The sequence below is a fragment of the Pelecanus crispus genome, chromosome 8 (genome assembly GCF_030463565.1).
Source record: "Pelecanus crispus isolate bPelCri1 chromosome 8, bPelCri1.pri, whole genome shotgun sequence".
NCBI lineage: Eukaryota > Metazoa > Chordata > Aves > Pelecaniformes > Pelecanidae > Pelecanus > Pelecanus crispus.
The window spans coordinates 25,803,832-25,812,046 of NC_134650.1; the positions used below are offsets into that span (position 1 = coordinate 25,803,832).

General features: G+C 53.4%; 3 non-coding genes across 3 annotated transcripts; 1 reads left to right on the plus strand and 2 right to left on the minus strand.

Moving 5' to 3' along the window:
• Positions 1 to 1,016: 1,016 nt before the first annotated feature.
• Positions 1,017 to 1,088, minus strand: TRNAH-GUG (transfer RNA histidin (anticodon GUG)). The gene has a single exon. It is a non-coding gene; the product is annotated as a tRNA-His (tRNA).
• A 626-nt stretch (positions 1,089 to 1,714) lies between these two features.
• Positions 1,715 to 1,787, plus strand: TRNAK-UUU (transfer RNA lysine (anticodon UUU)). The gene has a single exon. It is a non-coding gene; the product is annotated as a tRNA-Lys (tRNA).
• A 2,216-nt stretch (positions 1,788 to 4,003) lies between these two features.
• Positions 4,004 to 4,075, minus strand: TRNAH-GUG (transfer RNA histidin (anticodon GUG)). The gene has a single exon. It is a non-coding gene; the product is annotated as a tRNA-His (tRNA).
• Between the last annotated feature and the right edge of the window lie 4,140 nt (positions 4,076 to 8,215).

The window sequence follows — 8,215 nt, forward strand, 5'->3', positions numbered from 1 at the left end:
CACCCTCCTGGCAGACAGTCGGCCGGGGACCCTGCAGCTCCTGGCCACTGTGGGCTCCGGGTCCCTGTGGGTGCCCCCTCGGTGCGAGCCCCAGCTGGGGGGAGCCCCCACAGGCCCCAGCCTGCATAGGCTGTGGGCAGAGGAGATGTTCTCCCTGCTCCAGTCTGCCTTGAGGGCTGCATGCAGGGTTGTGTGCCTGGGGAGGAGCTGTGGGATGGGGGAAATTAGGGGTCTGTCTTATTTTTGAAATGTGTTAGCAGAAAGTCAGCAGGACGGGGCGGCCATGTGTCCAGCTGGACCTTTCCCCCCAGACCCAATGCTGCAGCCAAGGGGAAGAGCTGCTCCCTGTTGGAGGGGAAAGCATTTGAGAAGAGGTGAATGGTACTGAGACATGGTGGTGGAGCAGAACCCAATTGCTCATGGGCTTGATCCAGCCTTCCCAGTGTGCTCTGGTGGGGCAATGGGCCAGTGCACAGCAGTGCTGAGCAGAGGGATGCTGTGGTGGGAGTTGAAGCTCACCTGGAGGTGGCCTTTTGATCCTCTGGGTACAAATCCTTCCTACTCAGCATCTTCTCTGGAGCTGAACTCTGGGGCAGAAAGCTGCTGCCTCCCATCTCCTCTTGCTCTGCAAGGAAGGGAGAAAGGCACGCAGCCTTTCCAGGAAGGCTTTCCTTCCAGCTTGGCCAGGATGTGGGTTGGCTTCAGAAAAGTCATACTACTGAAGGGAAGATGTCTTCCTCCTCTCAGGGAAGAGCGAGTTGTGTTGGGTCTGCATGGGGCTGGACAGCACTGGTGGGTGCCGGGCTCTCAGGGTGGGTTCCCCATGGAGCAGAGGGGCCCCTTCCTGCAGAACTGGAAGGAAGGGCAAGAGAAAAGGAAGGGTGGCCTTTAGGAGCCCGTCAGAGATTGTGACCCCCTCCTAGGGCACAGCATCTTTGCAAACCAGCCTCCTTGCAGCCGCCTCCCTCGCATCTTCAGCCTGGCCTTTTCATGCACCAGGCTGTTGGCAAAAGCATTGCTGTGACTCGGATTCGAACCGAGGTTGCTGCGGCCACAACGCAGAGTACTGACCACTATACGATCACAGCCGCCGAGCGGGGGACCCCACGCTGCCGCTCCTCTCCTCTGGCCGGATCCCCCCTGCCTCCCTCGGGGAGCGGTGGGGGGGGCAGCGGAGGTTTTACAGCTGCTCCTACAGCACCCTGCTCGCCCTTCTTGTGGGTGCATCCCTACGGCACTGGCACCTTCGTGGGGCTCATCCCCGTGTCAGGATCCATGCCCCGGTGGGACGCCGGTCCGGCCCATGCCCAGAAGCCGGGTGCTGAGCCCAGCACATGCAGGCAGTGTGGCTGAGTGGGCTGAGGAGCTGGTGCTGGGTGCTGGCCTCCGGAAAAGCAAGTTCAAAGCCCACTGCTGCCACGTTATTGTTTTCCCAGGCTGCTGAATTGGCACCCACAGCCCTGGCCGGGCTCTCCTCTTCCTCTGCCTCATCACTCTGGCTTTTGGCTGTCCCCAAGAGGATAAACCTGGCATTTCTGCCTGCCTGGGCAGGGTAGAGGTCCTGGTGGGAGGACGCCCTCCGCTGTGGCGGCCTCGCTGGGGCAGTGTGGGGGTGGAAGACGTCAAAGCAAGTCCCCATGGTGTCCCTCTGGTAACACCATGAAGTGGGGCCGACACTGCCCATCTTGAACATCCCCCAAACCTCCAGACATGAGCCTGGATAGCTCAGTTGGTAGAGCATCAGACTTTTAATCTGAGGGTCCAGGGTTCAAGCCCCTGTTCAGGCAAAGGCTTTATCATTTAGAGCCCATGGGGAGAAGCAGAACCTCTTCATACTGGGACAGCTGAGATGGGGATGAAACTGGGGACTGTCTCTCCTGGTCCCTTCCTCACTGAAAGGTGTTCAGGTGCCCAAATAAAGCAGATTCCTCAAAGGGTGGGTTTCTGCTGGCACCTCCTTTTTCTGCGTGACGACCTCCATGAAGATGATGAAGGGACTGGGACATCTCCCCTAGGAGGGAAGCCAGGCACTTCTCAGTAGTACTCAGTGCCAGGACCAGAGGCAATGGGCACAAACGGGAACACAGGAGGCTCCATCTGAACATCAGGAGACACTTCTTTACTGTGAGGGTGACCAAGCACTGGCACAGGTTGCCCAAGAAGGTTGTGGAGTCTTCATCCATGGAGGTATTCAGAAGCTGTCTGGACATGGTCCTGGGCAACCAGCTCTGGGTGGTCCTGCTTGAGCAGCTGGTTTAGACCAGATGACAGAGGTCCCTTCCAACCTCAGCCATCCTGTGATTCTGTTGCCTGTCATCCCAAACCCACTCCAGCCAAAGCAGAGCCCTGCATCGTTTTAAGGGAAGATGGTTCATGTAAGAGCAGAGGCTGCAGCAACCTGTGGGGCCACCACACTGCTTCAGCCAAGCCCTGAATTGCACTGTATATGTATATATACACTTCAGGTTATTTTGGCAAAATAGAAACTCTTGTAGCAGAAAGTTGAGTAATTTTGGATGAAAAACCTCCCCTTTGGGATTTTGACATTTTTCAACCTGAACATATGTCAGTTACTCAAGCACAGTACATTATTCTTCAGCTAAGTTTAATGGCCTTATTCCCAAAACTGACTTTCTGGGGGGAAAAAGAAGGAGGGGGTGAAGAAATTGTGTATTTCCTTGTGTTTCTACTTCTCAGCTGTGTAAAAGTGGGACAGGTACTCCTACTGCTAAAGGACAACTTCTCTAGATCTTTGTCTTCTCTTCCTTCTGCATTATCTTTAGAAGGGAAAATGCTTTTTGAGCTTTCTTTGAGTAAAGAAATATGTTTTCAGTAAAAGAGTAAATGGAGATCGAAGGAGTGTGAAGTTGTGCAAGTAGTGCCCTATAAACTGCAAATCCTAAAGGTAAATGCATAATGAACTTTGCTCTCCCTTTCTTGCTAAGGATAAGGTATGAAAGAAAAATAATTTATTTTATGCAATAAAAAAGCCTCCCTCTCCCCTTTCCATGCATAAGCCCTGCAGACACCTGAGTCAATCTGCCTGGGTACTGGCAGCCCTCTGCTACTTTCAGTTACCCCTGCAGTGGTGAATAAATTGAGACCTGCTGCTCGGGTAGTGTCTTCTTCACCAGCTGAGCCCCAAGTGTGACCTGTGCGATACCTTATGCAGGTAGTTGTAATTTCATTTTTGAAAGCTGTTGTCCAAGGTGAGTTCTGCACAACTGTCAGCAGAGGGCACCAAGACCAAGCAAACAGGGTGTCTCCATAGTCTGAAAGCTCCTGAAGAGTAAAGGCAACAGTTTAAAACACTTCCTTCAGCTGAAGCACCTCCTGGTGCACCCCAGAGATGGCCACCTGCCTCTTGGTGCCCATAAGACCTCTAGTTCCCAGACCCACAGTGTGTCAGGGTGATCCCTCAGCACTGGATGGATTTTGCCTCTGCCATGAAAGCATTCCTGGAGGTGCTGCAGCCAAAATCTGGGAGCTGGGAGTGACAGCAGCAGGTCTTCATCAGCTTAATCTTCTTCTTCAGGTGGTCGCTGTGGCAGAGCCTTCCTACCCTGGAGGGCAGGAGGGAGCTCTCTTGGCTCTCTGGAGCTGAGCCTGGGGCAGTAAGCTGCTGCCTCCCACCTCCTCTGGCTCTGCGGGGTGGCCACAGCATCTTCTAGTCCCCTTTTTGCAGAACTGGTGAGGGAAAGATGAAAAGCTGGGTGATTTCCTCTAAATTCTCAAGCTTTGCCTGGAAAATGGAGAAACTGGAGTGCTTTCCCAGAGCATGGGGAAGCTGTCACTGCAGCCCTACCGGAGACACCCTGTGCAGTGACTACAGGTTGGGAAATCATTGTAGGCTCGAGTCCGGTCACTCTTTGGAGCAGAGAGCATGTCAGAGCTTGTGGCTCCCTCCTAGGGCACAGCATCTTTGCAAACCAGCCTCCTTGCAGCTGCCTCCCTCGCATCTTCAGCCTGGCCTTTTCATGCACCAGGCTGTTGGCAAAAGCATTGCTGTGACTCGGATTCGAACCGAGGTTGCTGCGGCCACAACGCAGAGTACTGACCACTATACGATCACAGCAGAAGAAGTCCTGCCACATGCTGGGACCATGGGGAGGAGAGCACCTGCACCGTCCCCTCCCCTGGCACGGGGCACCCTGCATGGCCTAGTGAACAAAACCACACTATTTTACTAAGACAGCTACAAATGGACTTGGATGCTGCTGCTCAGAGCCTCAGCATCTGGAATGGGGCCCTAAATTGTGCAAAATGCTGGCAATGCCAGGATGGCACCTGGGGACCAAAGTGGCTGCAAAGGACAGTGCTGTTGAGGGGTTATCATGCCATGGGGGCATCATGCAGCAGAGGCATCAAACTATAACACAGGAAATTTAGAGTTATAATAGTTTCAGCTAAGTCTAAGTTATACAAGAGGTGCATAATTAAGTAACGTTATAGCATCATGAGTGCATGATACAAGTTCATGGCAATTCAGTTTAAAATACAACAAATGGCAAGAGGATCTCTGTGGGGAGCTGAGTGATGCTGTGGGAAGGCCCTCGGCAGGGAGGTCCAGGTAACCTGGGATGGCCCCAAGGCCCCTCATCCAACATCCAACATCCCCAGGGCCCCACTGCCACCTCCCTGCCTGGCCATGGTCCCTGCAGAGAAATCTTTCCCTGGCAGCATCACTCAAGCACAGGGAAGCCCAGGGCAGGCAGCGTGGGTGGGCTGAGCCTCTTCACTGGTCTCAACCTTGCGGGGCTCCTCAGTTTGGAGTCTTGTACTCCAAGCTCTTGTCTCCAGGGTTTGTGTTGACTCTGAGGTCTGCCTTTCAGTCCTTGGTTTTCTCCCCAGTCCACCCCTCCAACTGCTTCTGTGACACTTTTAATCTTCCCCACATCCCACTTTTGCCCTCTGGTAGCCCAGGTGATGGGGTGTGTTGGTCAGTGCTGCCTACCCTTTCCTTCTCTAGGCTTTTTGCTCCTGCCTGGTTTGGAGAGGAAACCTAATTTTCTGTCCTTTTAGCCTCTTTATAAGTCTGTGACACAGAGGTGTGAATGGGTGGTACAAGATGGCCCAGGGTAGAAATTGGCCAAGAGAGATGTGTCCAATGACAGTCTGATCCCTTCTTCCTTTGCTCCCCGTGGGGGTTTGTCCTCCCTTGGGCACACCGAAATGCCCTCACATCTGGTGAGGATGGGGAGGGTCAGGAGTTTGCTCTCCCAGAGCCATCCTGCCTTTGCCTTTCTCTCCACTGCCAATGCTTGCAGGCCTCCGAAACACCCCAGGTATGCAAACAGGGACATCAAAATAGTCCTATGTGCGCTGTGTTGGGGCCACCCTGTGTACATTCCACTCTGCCAAGGTGAGGGGATGGTTGAGGGTCCTGTGTTCTTCATCCCTATGTTAAAACACAACCTTTGTATTCATTATTCATGAAAGAAACACCTCTACATTACTCCAAATTTTACACGTTCAAGAAGGTGCTTTGGTGACTCCAGAGCTGCTTTTGCTATTTCTGGCCCCGGCACAGGTTGGGCTCAGCGCTGGTAGAGAAGGAAGGACATGGTCGGGGTGAGACCTCCCTGCTCCATGTCCCAGGCAGCCTGCAGTCACCCGGGTACCACCCCACCACCTTCCTCCTCCCCATCCCTCCACATGCCACAGGATGTGCAGTGGGTGAGCCCTGGTGCCCCCAAGTCCTGCATGGACCCCAGGGCACCCACGTGCTCATCGGGTCCCTCACCCCACTCCATCAGCCCCTTGCTGAGTCCCAGAACTCCTGTGGGCATCTCTGCTCCACCTGGAGCCCCTAGAGTCACATGTGCCCCACAGAAACATACACGGCACCAAGCAGCCCATCCTGGCTCCGCACACTGGCTCAGAAGAGGCAGTGCAGCCACCCAGAAGAGAGGTGGAGACAGGATTTAGTAGGAATATAGAAGAGACAGAGATGAGGGGGCCTCCCATCCCTGCGAGGATTCAGGATCACGTTTACAGACTTCTCCATCATATTCATGTGTCCTCTGTTCTACCAGATGTCCAGATACCTTTCCCTTGGATCCCTGAGAGTCATCTGCTTCCCAATGCTGTGGCATTAAGGAGGAACAGTTTGGTTTTATTGTGCAGGAAGGAAGGCACAGAAATGCTATGTGCTTAGTTCAGGCTGGATATTATGGGATCTGCTTCTCCTGGCATTTCTACACTTTCTATGACGGGATGCAGACCCTGGCATCCCAGGGTGCATGTTAGCCTGGTGATGTGTCGGGCAATGGATAAGACTTTGGACCAAACAGGCACTGACCCACAAAGGCAAGGCATCTTGGTGTCTAGTTAGAAAACGCTGGAGGAGTCCTTTTCTCTTTGGCCATCCATAACTTTCTGGTCCCACCTAGAAATACTACTGGACTGCCCAAAAGCTGGCCCTTGGATGGCAGGGTGCCTCATCCCAGATGCCAACCTCCCAAGCCTGCTGCCCTCCCATGAGGGGTACCAGTGAGAGACCCCCTTCCCCTGAGTCCTCCTGGTTGTGGAGGGAAGGGCATTGCAAGGGATGGGGAGATACCATCCATAGCTGGAGAGATTTACCAGAATAACTGATTCTCTTCATAATTCCTTTGCTGATTCAGCTCTACTCTCCTGCTCCACTCTTCCCAATGCATGTGGTAAGTCTCCAAGATTTGCAAGGTGTAGTTTGCTCGCACAGAAAGCTGACTGCAACAGCAAGGGAAAAGTCGCTCTCACCTTCTGGCTGAGAGCCTCCTGCCTCCCGCCTGCCTTCAACTTGGAGGCAGCTTGGGGCTGCACGGCATCTGGGTCTAAGCCAGGTCATGGAAAAGGGGAGGATGCCATATCCAGCCCCAGAGCTCAGGAGTTGGAGTCCTTCACACCTCAGACAGCTGCTGCTGCTCAAGTTTCCTGGGCTCAGGTTGGTGAACACATTCAGTTTGCATAGCCCCTGTGGACTCTCCAGCTTCCTCTTCACCATGGCTCTGTGCAGGAAGGGAGCAGTCCACACCTCTTTCCCAGCCGGTGGCAGTGATGAGCATGGCCTAATCTCTGTCAATGTTTCATGAGACCAATTAGCCTGCATTGGCACCAGAGGACGATTTTTAAGAGGCTTCTCACCTCCCTCAGGTGCTCTGAACGTTCAGCAGCGGAGATGCCAGTGGCTACAGGGTCTGTGCAGCCCTCCAGCATGTTGTGCTCTGTCCTCGGAAACCCCTATGAGATGAACTGCCCCCAGCAGGGACCTGCAGCGTAGCAGAGGAACCAGGAGAGTCACCCCAGCATGGTCCTCCAGGTGCAGGGGACATTAGTTCCCCACTGTCCCCACACTCTCATGCTGACATAATTCGTGACAAAGTAAATGAGGGGAGTGAATGGCTGTTTTTCAGAGCAGGAACCATGAGATGAAATCCTCCAGGAGGTCAGAGCACATCACCAAACCACAAAGATGGCTTGGTTGGAGGAATTAGAGGCCCTGAGGGCACCAAGAATGCTTAATGGCCCTGTCCAACATCCTCTGGGACCTCCACCCGCAACCCATTTCAGCCCCTGCCAGAACTGATCCAGACCCTGACGTGTGGACTGGTTTCCTGGTGCAACAGGGAGGTCCTCTTTTTGTTTCTGAAAATGGGAAATGCAGTTTAAGTTCTCACACTAAGAGTTTGCTTGTGCTTGCCATCCTTCACCACCAAGAAGCTCTCCTGAATTCTTGGCAGAAAGCTGAAGATACCCAAGAGGGTGAGCTGGTATGACTATGGGATGAGGCTGTTCTCCACCTTGTGCTCACGAGTAGCTCAGTGCCAGCCTCTGCAGCAGACAGCAGTTCTGTTGGAGATTTAGGTGTATTTGGCTACTTGGTTTCATGTCAACAGTGGAGGAAGAAAACCTTAAGTTGTAGCACTCATGTGAGCTGTAACACCCACATGTGTTCCCTGTCTTGAGGGAACAAGGAGAACAACAGTGACTTTTGCAATAACCAGAGCCTGGAGAGACCATGACCCTCCTCCTGCGAGCTGCACTGTGGTGGCCACACACTAAAGGCTGTGTTTTGGGGGCACCCAGTGCAGGAGAAAGAGGAAGTGTTTGAGGAAGAAAAGCAATGCTAGCAATTACCTCTCCCTGGCACTCCTCCTGTGCCAGACAACACCCCCTGAACATCAGATTTGGAGTTAAATCAGAGTCTTCCAGTTGACTAAATCCAAGGTAGAAA